This window comes from Temnothorax americanus, unplaced genomic scaffold (genome assembly GCF_048541705.1).
Source record: "Temnothorax americanus isolate GAGA-0224 unplaced genomic scaffold, ASM4854170v1 Scaffold7, whole genome shotgun sequence".
In the NCBI taxonomy this organism is placed as follows: Eukaryota; Metazoa; Arthropoda; class Insecta; order Hymenoptera; family Formicidae; genus Temnothorax; species Temnothorax americanus.
In genome coordinates this window covers 6,233,060-6,247,404 of record NW_027509792.1, presented here as the reverse complement: position 1 = coordinate 6,247,404, position 14,345 = coordinate 6,233,060, and the positions used below count along the sequence as shown (strand labels likewise).

At 37.3% G+C, this 14,345-nt stretch overlaps 1 long non-coding RNA gene across 2 annotated transcripts; it reads right to left on the bottom strand.

The window, feature by feature from the left end:
- Positions 1 to 7,183: 7,183 nt before the first annotated feature.
- LOC143906028 (uncharacterized) lies at positions 7,184 to 10,389 on the bottom strand. 2 transcript variants are annotated; one of them, XR_013259422.1, is made up of 3 exons: positions 10,321 to 10,389; positions 9,093 to 9,196; positions 7,184 to 9,016 (listed from the first exon to the last, which is right to left on the bottom strand). It is a non-coding gene; the product is annotated as an uncharacterized LOC143906028 (long non-coding RNA). The 2 variants fall into 2 exon arrangements; XR_013259423.1 differs by having other exon boundaries at positions 10,095 to 10,380.
- Positions 10,390 to 14,345: the final 3,956 nt, after the last annotated feature.

Sequence of the window (14,345 nt, the reverse complement as noted above, 5' to 3'; positions counted from 1 at the left end):
ACAGTACAAATATTGAATCGAAACTATTTGTGTCCAACAGTGATCCTGCAATAAACACCTCGCAAATGTTTGCTAGAGAAATTTAGCTGTGGAGCACATATATACACGTGAAAATAATCGCTTGTCGGTTATTTAAAGAATTTCGGCAATATTTGTACCTTTTGGCATTCTTATACCATATAAGTTGTAGTGCTTTAATAAATCCACGAATCTCGCGGGAACTAGTTTCGTTTGTTCTTGCATTATTACATAAAGGGATTCTCTGCGTATCGATGAACAATTTTTGCGTATTTGCATTCCCTGATGTCAACGTTTGCTTTACTGCAAACAAAAGGTTCAGCTGTATAAAAGCTTATACGCAACACAATGGAATTAGTCTTGCTGAATATTACATCTACATGTCGCGCACGTACCGCGACTTTGCATTATTAAACAATACAAGAAAAAAAACCAGAGCGGACAGTGTAAAGAAGAAAGTTGGACGGAAGCATCGAATAGTTACGCGATGAGACTGAAGAGCTTGGAAATTTTTGCGCAATCTTATTAGGATATCCGAAAACCATATCCGCTAACTGCTAACAACTGGTAGTATATATCGTGTAATTCTATGCCATCTAAATATTCTAAATTGCCAATTTTTAATCATGTTAAAACAAGAGTACAAAAGATTTACAAAATTAAAATTCCCGTTAATATATATATATATATATATATATATATATATATTATTGTTTTAATAAATATATGTTATGGTATATATATATATATATATATATATATATATACACATATATATGTATACTTTTTGTATAATGATGTAATTCAAGAGTTCCAAAAACAATGATAAGAGTAACTTGAAGATTTAACACAGCAGATAAATAAAAAAATAAGAGAGAAAAGAGAAAGCTAAAGAGAAATGTGTCAGATAACAGCAAGCTTTCAAAATATTACAACTACCAATATCGTAAAGCTACTTCTCAAGCATGTTACAATATATATCTTTTAAATATTTTTAATATAAAGAATAAAATAAACACAAAAAGCAGAGAAAATAAAACGCTAGTATAATATAATATATATATATATTCTACTTATTCTATATAATAATATCTGGAATATTCTGATTCTCTATATTATTTGTTGTTATTCTATCGTCTCTCTCTCTCTCTCATCTTCTCATGTCTTCTCTTCTCCTCGTCTCTAATTCGAGAATAAGAATATATAAATATTATTTGTAAATATTATTCATAAGTAAATGTCGTTTCATCATTTTGATCATGTGATTAAAATCGGTTGTACACAGTAAAAAATTTAATGTCAATGAAAGTCCACTCTAAATTTTGTGTTAAAATAACACGATGAATGAGTTATTTTAACACAAAATTTAGAGTGGACTTCCATTGACATTAAATTTTTTACAGTGTAATAATATAAGATTGTAGGAATTATTTAAAAGTTAAAAATAAAATATAATTTTATTTTCTTTTAATAGATAGGAATTGATTGTTATTTATTTCAAATAAAAGCGAATTGTAAAGAACGAAAGACTATACAATCAATGCGCATCTATAAAAGTTTTATTGATTATCATAAAGATTATCGTAAAGTCAGTCCTTTAAAAATTCAACACTGTCTCAGTGATCTGCACTTGCACACTCCCTTTCGTGAGCAGGCTCTCGATTCTCAGAGTTCGTCTTCGAGAAACTCGCTATGCACACTCTTGATCTTGACTTTTCACTCGCGCGGCTTACACGAGTTCTAAACTCAACTTTTGCCGACTTACTCCAATGACTGACTCTGACGAAGTGACAAAATTGACTCCGAATTTCTTAGCACGATCGACGCAACGCTTACACCCTCGCGTTAATGCTCGTCATGATCAATCATTGATCGAACGCGAATAATGCTCTTGCAATAATATTATAATTATAATTTATCAAATTTAATAGTAATAATGTTAGGAATATCTTAGATTTTTCTTTTTTATTTTTTAAGCGTTTTTACTAGCTACAAAGCATCGTACAAGGTGCGGGGCTCAAGCATTGCATAACGCGATAATGCCGATAATTTCGTCATTAAAAACAATAGGAAAGAATTGAAGATATAAAATCGCAGTATATTGTCAAAGGAAAATCGAAGATCATAAGAAACACGTTTTTCGGTCCCGCGGTTTCCGAGAGGGTTGTTTGGCAGCTGGCCAGCGTAGCTCAGCTCCTGTCACCCCCGAGCTCTGTCGTCCCGCTTTCCTATCTACCCTCGCTCTTCGCGTCACCCTTTACTATCGCACATCCGGTGGCGGCAGTGCCGCAGCGTGGAAAGATGCGCGCAAACTCGAAGGTACTTAATGGACGTCGACGTTGGCGAATTTTAAGCGAGCGCTATCGATGATGCACGACATCGAGTAGCCGCGCTAGTCCTAAGATTGATGTTGCCGGTTGACCCTGTCGTCGAAGACGAAGGCCACGATCGAATCTACGTTCGTTAAATCTTTGTTCTGTCGAGCGAGCGTTATATCACGTACACATTGCTTTATCTGTGAAATTTCTGGATATCAATCTCGTCAAATGACAATTTAGCAAAATAGTAATTAACACATTCACCACCACGACGATCTCCGGTGACTGTCATGAGACAACATTCAAGTAAATGTCACATATCATGTTTTTATGCAACTCAATACTATAAATTAAATATTTTATTGCCTTTATTACTTAATAAATCTGTGTGAACGGAAAGTCAGCTAAAATACACTTGGCAACGAATGTGCGGTTAAAAACATTCAGATTTTTTGCAACATTGAATTGAAACATTTGTGGAACAATTGATAAAGGCGCATGTTATAATTTGGAGCAACTGAATGAGAAATTTAGATGGCTTGGTAAGCGGACACTTTCACTCATTAAAAAAGTCATTCGTATTGAAATGAGGCAAAACGTAAGACAAAAGGCTCGCGTAAACTCAACTAGCGGCGAAAATGTAAAAGCCATTTTCGAAAAGCATTCCTCCGGGTTGGTTGATGGGAGATGCCCGCATATAGTTGGGGTGCTTTGAGCACGATGTAACGCGACGCGGCGGAAGTATCCAAAAGTATCGTGAAATATTCAGTTAACGCTTGTGGCATCGTAATGGGTGAGAACTTTACTTCCGAGAGCTTTTATAGCGCCTGATAATCTCGCCGTGTCGAGGCACGTTCATTCCAAATCTTTTTCGCTCCTTTTACCTCTATGCTCAGCTGCAGTACGCTGGTTTCTTCGATTTTCTTATTTTCATTTACACTCGCGCGATGTTTGAATATTAGCTTTGACAGCGTGTGTATTTTCCTCTCTAGGGAATCAGTTCTCGAAAATGTAAAAACGGAATGTTTCAATGTTAATAGAAGAGCTAACTTTTAATCTTTTCAAGATATTACCGCGATTTTTATCATTTAGCTTATTTCACATAACTTGTTTCTCATATTGCTGCTATCACGTGTAACATATGCACGATGACATCATAAATTTCACCTCGCTCTCCCAAAGAAAACCAAATTTTTCTTGCATTCGCGCACGTGCGCTTCTACTTGAATTTCTTCTGGTGTATTACCCTTTATCGTTCTTTCACCTTGATACCGGCAGGATACCATTCTGCCGTTCTTACATCGATATTACGTAAATTGAGCTTAAGTGACGTAGAAACTCCACCCAAATGGGTCAGCGACGAACTGGGCAAAATGTGTACAGCTGACGGAATTTTGGTGCAAAAATTTAGATCGTCCGCTATCACCGCGCAACAATTGTATATTTTCCCCTCTCATCTCTTTTTTGCGTTGGAGAGCTGGAAGAAAGCTGAACGCAGAGATTTCGGTCGATTTGCCCAGCATGCAGGAACCGGTTGGAAAGTTATTTTTAACAAAACGAGAACGCTGCGATGTTTACAAATTGTTGAATTTTTACGTGGCACTATTTATCTCGGAATACTTTTTGTTAAAAGTTATTAGCAACATTTGTAACTGGCTTGTCGAACACCCGGCTGAACTTCGTGCCGGGTCAGAATTCCTGGTTGGTTGGATCGATTCATCATTCACGCTGCGGCCGACGACGTCGTTTTATTTGCCTGCTGTCACACCGCGTTGGGTTACGGCTCGTTTAGCCGCCCCTTAACGTAACGTAGTGTAAGTCGTACTTTACGACGCGAGACGGGAGGATTGAATCGGTCAACGAGACACGGGCAAAGTAAGGGTAAAGAAAGGGGTAGACGCGCTACGTAACTGGGCGATAGGATTGAAAGCGAAGCGGTTTTAGGACTTGCGGAACGAGGGCAAGCCGCAACTAACTGGACGAGTTTCCGAGTCGCTCGGGCTGACCTCGGTTGCTTGTAACGGACCCACTGTTTGCACAGATAAGAGTAATTAATGTCCTCCTCGGCTCCGACTTCCCTAAAACGGGCGGGCGCCTTTTACTAACTACGAACACACGCGGGATAAAGGTACCTCCATTATTAGGGCAAGGTGAGAAAGTCTCGGGAAAATGGTTAATATCGCGTGTTTCTAGTTAAACGAGAAATTATGTAGTATCATAACGAGACGGGTATAACAACCAGAAAAGCCACGAATAAAAAACAACAAGCGCATTTGGAGTAAGCAAGCTAGCTCTCATGAGACGTATACACGACTCGTCTCTTAGTTTAGTATGAAATCGGGGCGAATATACCCTTTCCAATATACACAATGTATTATTTTGCAATACGAAGACGGAAGTAAGGGCAGACCTTGTCCTCGGCAAATCACATCGGTGGTATTTCGGGAAACCGAGGCGACACGAAGCGAGGTTGACTCCACCAGCATAGGAGACCACGCGCATCGCCCGAGTTAACGTGTTCCTCAAACGAGGGTCAAAACATTCGTGGTATCATGCAAAGGATTATAGTTACAATTTCACAGCGCTTTGCAAGATTAACCACACCTTGAATGGATTAACATCGCATGACGGTGGGTTATAATGCTAATGCTAGTCGAAATTAACAAATGTCCTTATATATAAAAGCTTGCGTAGTATCATCATCTTCATCATCATTACATTCCTTTTATGTTATTCATTTGGATATCAAAGAAATCAAATCAATCGATTTTATCGTGTTGCGTGAATATTTATAACATAGACAATTCGACTTATAAAACACATCTACGTTTGGTTAAAACGTCAATTAACATGAGAAGATTATTCAACAATTATTTAATTATACTAGCTAAATACGGGTTAAAAACTTAAAAGCATTTGTGTCAAAAATTAGCTAAGATTTACATCAACAATCGCTATAAAGGTGAAAATAGATAAATTTCGCAAGAGAGAGAGAGAGAGAGAGAGAGAGAGAGAGAGAGAGAGAGAGAGCTTTATCTCGTCGTCTCTTTTCCCACTTTTTATTATCTAAAATATCAAGATTCAGGCAACATCTTTATGGCGACTTTTACATCAGCTGAGTAGTAGATATGTAGTTATCCTGCGGGAAATCCAATCCGGAAACCGACTCGACATTGGACCGTGACCGATCCTACTGGGGACGCAAAACCGCGCTTGTCACGCGAAGCTAAATGCTGCTCAAACAAGCGTGGAGGGGGGGGAGTCCGTTCGCAATTCGCTGTAAAGGATTAACGTCCCCTTCTCCAAAGTGACCCGTAGAGTTTGACCTTTGTCAGACCGCGGTTGTTAACCTTTGGCACACATATTCTGCATCTCGGATAAATCTCAAAAACACTTAAAAATTGTGGTTTAATGTTCGTTAAACCGCAATCTTTTTTTATATTCAAGAAAAACGATACATAGAAATGTTCATTATAATTATCTCGATAATTATAATAGACATTATTACTACGTTATTCATTTGCGTTATTCATTGCGTAGCAATAACATCGACATAATGATGCGTTTATATACAATAATTGTACAGAAAGAAATGAACAGAGAAATATATATGTAATTCGTGCATTCTATGCAACATTTAAATAACGATGTTCGACTATCTGCGTTTACTTTAAGCAATACGCGTATCACTGAAACGTTTTCCAAAAAATCTGTGAAGTGAAAATAGAACACGATTTGTAAATTTGCAACCGTCAATCCTAATAACAGACGAATAACAATAATTCCGCTAAAAATCGAGTTTAACGGTGTTGAAGTGGTGGAGATAGCAGAATATTTAGGTAACTACTTGAGCCAATCGCGAATACGTGCATGAACCGAGCGAATCGACCTCACGCCTCTGGCGCATTGTCATCGCGCTTATTCACGATGCGCGGAGAACCGCGCTAATGGGTCTAACGAGCGGGACGTTTGGCGCGAATATTGTTGTCGTTTCGTTGAATTTGTATGCAGCCCAAAAAAAATAACGAAATACGAAAATGCTAGCTGGAGTATCGATGATGCCTGCCACGTGAACATTTGTATGTGCGCTAAAATTTCGATATGCTTGACAAATTATACCAGCGACATGTTACGCGTTTTAAACACGATCATGTCACGTCGCGAAACGTAAAAAAAAAGTTTACAGAGAAAGCTTTTTGCAGCATTCACACACTATACATCGGTATGCATCTTTTTGTCTTTTAAAATTGAATCAAATATCACAATAGTCAAAAATCTTTTGTGTTATTTGAAATTGCGAAAATATATATGCGCAGCAGAGACTGACGCAAAATTATGACTAGATGCGTCTTTTGTAAATCTATATGAACTTTGCGACGCGGCAAATATTCTCTATGTATACGATACAGCAGTCATGTATCGAACTATATATCACGCTATTTCTATAAATTCATTTAAGAATCGTTCAATGCGTTGAAAGCCTTTAATCGCATATGAAAGGACTATATGTGTGGAACACATACATTTAAATATCTCGGTTACCCGGAGCCGGTCCGTTTTGCGTGGCGTCCGACATGATGTGTAATATATCTGCACTTGGTATCTTGTAACAACGTTTAGTAACGCGAGGACGGCTGGGAAATCCTCTCGACGCCAGTCAAGAGACATTAAATGACATGATACATAGACACGCGGCTAGTTAATTTCAATTTTAACACTTCAACTTTCCTCGTGAGTAACCCTCACGTCACATTCCGTTCCATTAAAGATTTTGACGCGCCATTGTGAAACACAATATAGAAAGCGACTTGGCAACATAGCCGGGAAAAATAAAATTTACAGCAAAATCCAAAATTACATTTATAATTGACAATAACTTCGATAAATTCCCCCTTTTATTTCGTACAGTTTTCAAACGTCTTTCGACGTGACGCGACAGTTTTGGACCTGTGACGTCTCTCGTAATTGAAATTTCTTTATTAAATAATTCAAGTTCGATATGTTACTGTTGACGAGAATGATCCAGAAAGATCCGTGCAAGGGTATTATATAGCGATGCGTCTCACGGTCAATAATTCGAGTGAACATTTCGAAGAGATTAAACGTGACATTACGTACCGTAATGGACGGTACAAACCTATTGACTGGATAAGCGGATGGTCGCCTATAGGCCGAATTGCCATGATGTGCATGTTTCACGGAGTAAAAGCTAGGGGATCAACGTCACAGGCTGATCCTGGCTTACCGTGACCCAATCGACCAAATGCGAAAGACGACAATACGTTAACAATTTGAACGTTTTGTTCGTACATGCCAATACGTGTGACTTTATAATACTTCTCGTTAAAAGGTAATGCCAATACATTCCCAAAAGCGGCATTAAATTTTACAGCGTCATTTGACGAAAAATTGTACACAAATAATCTTACAATTTTTCATCAAAGTCACAAGCTTCACATATTTTTATTCACATATTAATTTGTTAATTAAAAACATAAATTTATCTGTCTTTTTGTTCCATTAATATAGCAGAAAATAACATTTACGCAGTCTAAAATGTGCGATGAAATAATCTGTTATTCAAATATAGTTTTTGTTATATAAATTCTCTTCGTTATACACATTTTTAGCGCTGTATCCGAGGTAAACGCAATGGTAAATATAAAATTTTACACCAAAATCCACTATTCTCTTTCTGACAAAGCAAAACTAAATTGTTAACGATCCAAAAGGCCTGCAAATGTTACGAAGTACTTGACATATTAACGAGGATTGTAAAATTTATCGAGTTTCGCGAATTAAATTAAAATGCTCTTCGCTCAACGTTTATTATCTCCCTATTCTAACTATGGAGTATCGACGCAAATATATATAATCTTGTGGAAAGAGGCTCTTCGACATAAATCCGTTTCAAAAAGTTAAAATATGATCACAGTGGAAATTCACCGGCAGGTGCAACCTAGAATCAGTCCCTCTTTCTTCGGCGAAACTTTTTCTCGTCGAATAGTCGATATTTTATTATCAAAAGTTTTTGATAATAAAACGACATTTTTAGAATATAATGTTTTATGAAAGAAAAAAGATCCCTTTTGCAGTATCATGATTATTCGGGTTGCAATGTCTTTGTTATTAATTAAAGTGACTGCATAAAATGTTGCACAAAAATACGGAAAAGAGTTAATGCAAAATAAATTTATCTTTTTAGCGATTAAAACAGAGAGATTATATTTACAACATACATTCATCATATGTAAAATATGAAAAACATTTCAACAACATAAACTAAAAACTTGAAATTTAAGTTAAATTAATCCTCAAAATGTAACGATACTTAAAACAATAAAACTGCAGATACGATTTAAAATCTACAGTACAATTGGAAATAATTTAATAAATTATTTTGAAAAATATATATTCTTTTGCGTATTTTAATTATTTGTATCCATTAAAATGGAAAATACGTTAATTCCTATTTCGCCTTGACACGTTTTCTCTTTACTTTTTTCGAAAATATTCTGTTTACATGATTTTACATATCGTGTGTACGCACGTTGCAAACTCGCCCCATCACGTGTTACGTCGTTATCCATATGCCAACAATGTAGAGACTCGATTTATCTTGCGTCCGTTTCACACACCATTTTCCGCGATGCGATGTCTTCATTTCATTCTCTTCCACTCTGGTCGATCGAATTTATTTTTTTATCTATTCGTATTGTTTCGCTCTCGTTCCTCGATTGCTTTGTATTTACTTACGAGCATACGCAAATTATGATCGGTCTTCATCAATTCGAGTTTCGTCGAAAAAAACTAGATTCATATTCACGTCTATTGTACATCATACACGACATCGGCGTTACCTATTGACGTAGATTTTACTAAATAAAGTTTGTTCACTATAGCGCATTAAATTTATAGCAAGTCCGTGATAGCAGTGGGAGTCAAAAGGTTTACATGCCGCATATATGTATGGTGCAATTGCAATTACTAAAATAATAGGCAAAATTGGAACGTGGCGGAAACGAGAGCGGCTAGATGCGAGGCAGGATCGAAGGTGGTCAATGAAAGAGAATGGGTATATAATAACTGCAATTTTTCGCGGTCGCATAAACCAGCATATATAATTACGTCAAGAAACTTAAAGTTCACGTGAGAGCACCGTGACCTTAGATGAATCAACGTTGTTATTATGATATCCAATCGTTATTACGGTATCTAATTATTATTTTATCGTGACGTTAAAAAATAGATAAATTCGTATTGATTATTAGTGCCGCTGTAAAATAGAAAAATCGAGATGTGGCGAAATATTTCGGTTTGCTTTGTCCGTAAAACTATTTTTTAACAAATACGCAAAACAAATATAAAATACTGATATAGTAACATATTTCAGCTAAAGAATGATGGAGAAGCGAAAAAATATAACGGTCTACTAGTTATATTGCAGGACTATATTTGCAAATTTCGTGCACGTACAGAAGCCACAATACAAACGTATCCTATATAATGGTACATTGTATCTAAATTTATAAAAACTTTTTAATCCCTTGCACGTGAAATACACGTTTAACAACTACCAGTGTACGTGGTTTCCAGCTAGGTTTGAGGCTATATTCCGATTTTTAATACTCAGTTCTATTTACGTTATATGATTTAATAATTCTCCCATAAATCGTACACAACGGAGTTGACAATTGCAAATAAAAATACGTAGCAAGGCATAAAGTGTGTCTATAGAAATGTCTTTTCTCGACTCACGTTTTCCGGAGTGTTTTGTAACTGAATTTGAAATTCTTTTTCGTGCACCGATGCTCCGGTGTTCTCTCGTTGCTACGAAATTTATAGCAGGACAATTTATTCCGAAGCAGAAAATATTCCAAGTGCCCGTGGTCGCGCCTAAGTTGACCCGGTGGACGTGCAAGCGACTATGAGAGCTCATGTACCGCAGCGGGAAAGGCGAGGGATGGCAAAACGCACCACGTACCATTCGGTCGCAGGTATTGTCGGGACGCGCACTCGACAGCGCGACGCACGACGTTGCGCGTTATGCAACTGACTGCGGAGCAACGGTGTGTGGCCGTTGGCTTCATAAAGCAGCTTTATCTAGATCGCCTCTGGAGTTACGAGCTGAAAGTACGGGCTATTAACTCGCGAAGCAACGCGAGAGTGCCGCTGCGCCGAGAGAGGCGTTTGGGTGCTTCTGACAACTGGCTGAGAAATGTTTATTTCCTTTGCCCGCTTATCAAGCCAATGTCCAATGATTAAAATTATTTCGATTGTATCGGTTTGATGTATCGGTTATTGAATTGTTCTCTATTATTTATGCAAAATGCTTCTATTATACACAAGTACTTATTCTCTTATTGTATTATCTTCAAACGATGCACCGCACGTTTCGTTGAATGTTACTGCTAATAAAATTATATGATAGTAATTCAAGACGCGTATACTTGTTGAAGACTAACAGTGCCATAAACGCACATAACTATTATTACTCTATACTCTGGAATACTTATAGTGCTTTGCTTAAGTGGTGCTACTCACAGGATTATTGCCACTCCATAATAAACGCTATCATAAAATAACGAATTTCTGTGAAACAAGCCGAGTTGATAGCTGGGTAAATGAATTAATGAAAAAAAAATCTCTATTTCGTGAATTTTTTTTCTCACTCAATGATATAAAATAAATGCAAATGTTATAAGTGTGTACGCAATATTATTTGTGAAAATATATCCCAATTTGGAACAATTATACAAAAATTGTTTGTCATTCGCGTTCGATACGGATATCCGTTTGTACTAGATTATTGGAATTAGCTTCGTTTGTCGAGCGTTGCGGAACACGGAGCACCGACGGTTGAATGAACACAAACGAAGCATAACTTTCTAAATGAAATCGACAAATCTAGATGTTACTGTGAGTAAAAACTCACGTTTTTCATTCATTATGACTTAATTACTAAAATGCAATTTATCGATTGTATTATACGATTGTAAACGTAAACTTGATTTTATCATAGCTGTAATTACAAAACTTTCAACAAAACAATTTCTAAGAATTCAGCAAAGCCTTGTAAAACACTAATATAGGCGCGAAACCCAAGCATTTATCAACTAATTAACTATCTTCAGTATAATTAATGAATCTTATACGATAAAATGAGTGCGTATGTTAAATTTATATCTTAACCCTCGGTTGTCACACCTTTTTTTTGAACATTTTTTAAAGAATTTTTTTAACATGACGCCACTCAAAAAATTAATTTTTTATAATAAGAGTACATTTTACAATGTTTAAACTTAATTCTAGAATTTTTTGCGATCCACTTAACTGTTAATTTTTGAACAGCATGTAGCTGTTTGAAAATTGGTTGGGGTCACTTTGACCCTGTGTGATAACCGTGGATTAAACATGTTAAAAAGAGAGAGAGAGAGAGAGAGAGAGAGAGAGAGAGAGAGAGAAGGTGGTACTGTTTGGGAACTGAAACAATATCTAAGGCCATATATTCGTAACGTCATAAGAAGTTACGGGAGAGTGCGCAAAGAGGTATACGATCCGTGTTATTGGTATCGCGTGGCTTCATACCTTGTTTATACTGCAATGGGATTGGAAATTGAATCATTCGCGTACAATGCACTTTCTCTCGCATCTCGTCGATCCTTAGCTAGATCTTGTCCAAGTGGCGTTTATCCACCTCATCCGATTCACACCATAACAAGCACTGAATATCTCCTCGGCCTTCGGGCGCAATATAATGCCCGAAGATGATCATGCATTCGTGATGCAAACCGCTTAATAAAATGTAGGGAATGTTTTTATATTATACGGGAGAACATGTGTGTTACGGTAACATAAACTAAAAATGGCTAATATAGTAAAATATAGTATAACATAATTTTTTTGACAATTGACGCAATTTGTGAGTAATATCTTTTCCTAATCAAAAGAAAAGAGAGTCTTATGGCCTAAATTTAATTACTCAATAAACCTGCAGCGAGAAAAATTAGCGATTGGATTTAAAAATCCCACATCGCTCTAATATCGGTCTAGCTTTTGATCCCATGGCACGATTTATGCATGGCGAACGACACGAATACAGATAATGTGTCGCGTATTCTCGCATCTGATATTTCACCCAATGCTCTTTACATCGCCTGCCGAGCCGTAGAATGCAATCGAAGTTACCCTGTGTGTGCACGAAGTCTTCCTGCGTTGCTTACCTTCTAATGGAATTGGAAATTGGATCACTTGGTACAACGTCCTCTAGCCGTAGCTCTGTTCCTTGGATGGATCTTGTCGAGAGATCGTTCGGCTATTCCATCGCGCTGACAGGATTGGTACTTTATCCGTGTTCAATCACATTGGGTTAGAAAACTATCATAGTAGGTCCGTAGGATATAGAGTGAAACGTAACAATAAATTAGGACGAGAAAGGTAAATTTAAATATCGAGGCAATTTAAATGCCTCGCACCAAAAGTAGAAACATTTTCGATATATTTTACGTCTTCGAGAGTACGAGAGTATCGTGCAAAATTGAGACAATATCCTGGCAATGTATGTAATATAGGAAGTGCGATAATATTTGAGAGATCTCTATCTTCCTCTCTATAATAACTATAATAATCTACATTTTCTCTTTTGCCTTTCGTATAGATTCGCGTAACAAGTGATGCCATTCACAAAGCAATTTTTCACGGTCACTAAACATATTTAAATCGAAACATTCGATCGCGTATGTGCAGAACTCTCGTCGCTTTGTATACGTAGCAAGAGGAATTGAAATTGAAGCGCTCGGGCACAATACTCTGCCGTGTTCCTCCGTTCTTTGAAAACATCTCATTGACAATTCGATCAACCTAGCGAATTGATGTCAGAACGTCGTACGTGTATATCGAAGACATAATGATTATTTGTCGAGATAAAGCAGCAAGGAACTCGACCAAAGAAAAATACGCGTTCCTCCATTTACACGTATTTTTATACACGATATCATGTTTTTATACTTCTACCTCTCGCGATGGCGTCAAGCGAAGAGCTAAGAGAACCTTACATAAACACCAGTTATGGCGCGAGATCTTAATCAACCGGAGGGAAAGGAAGGATCCGCGAAGAGATGAAGGGAAAGGTAGTGAGATAGTTCAATAAGATATAGAGTGACAGGCCGTCGGGTGTTCCCTTCAGCAACCGAACGGAAACGCGCGGAAATTCAACGAGTCTCTGGAGCACTTGGTCGAGATCGGCTCTGTACGAGCAAATGTACAAACAAAACGAGGACAGTTTCCGTGCTTGTATGTATACGTACGTAAGCCTGGAGGTATGTACGTACGAAGGCACAACGTACGGATGTACATGTGTGCGCGTATTTATACAAGATTGTGGACGAATCACGGAGTGCGATCATTAGGAGTTTACCTGAGTACGAAGGCGACATTGGATGAGACGTTTTCGCGGCGAGTTGCCGCGTCGGCAGTAATTTTCAACCAGATAAGCTCCAGTCCTCTCGGAAGATAGTTATACTCTGTGCAATCAGCAAACTTTAATCTATCACTTTTTTTCCTCTTAAAGTATGTTGGATGACTAGGGAGATTACACCTACTTAAATTTTCACTTATTTTACGACATTTAAGGATGTGTTGGATGATTAAAGGTTGCGTTACTTGAAGTTTCGCTTAGGTTGTTGATAATTTTGCTTATTTTGCGGCAATTATTTATAGGGGGAATAGCCAATATGTTTCTCGATCTAGAGAATATCACGTATTAACGAATGATAATCCTCTTTGTGTCGAATTTGTCTCGTCGGTATAAGTGAAACAAAGTTTCATATACACACCCGTGCGATATAAGCAGATGTGTTAATCTTCTTATCATCAACGCTCAGCTGACGCAAATATCGAGTGGAATATAAGTGCGCGTTACATATTTCGTTGCGCGAACGTTAGCAAATACGACATTAGTCGAATAAACCGTTTTAGCTCGATTTAATATCGCGCCGATATCTATAGGAG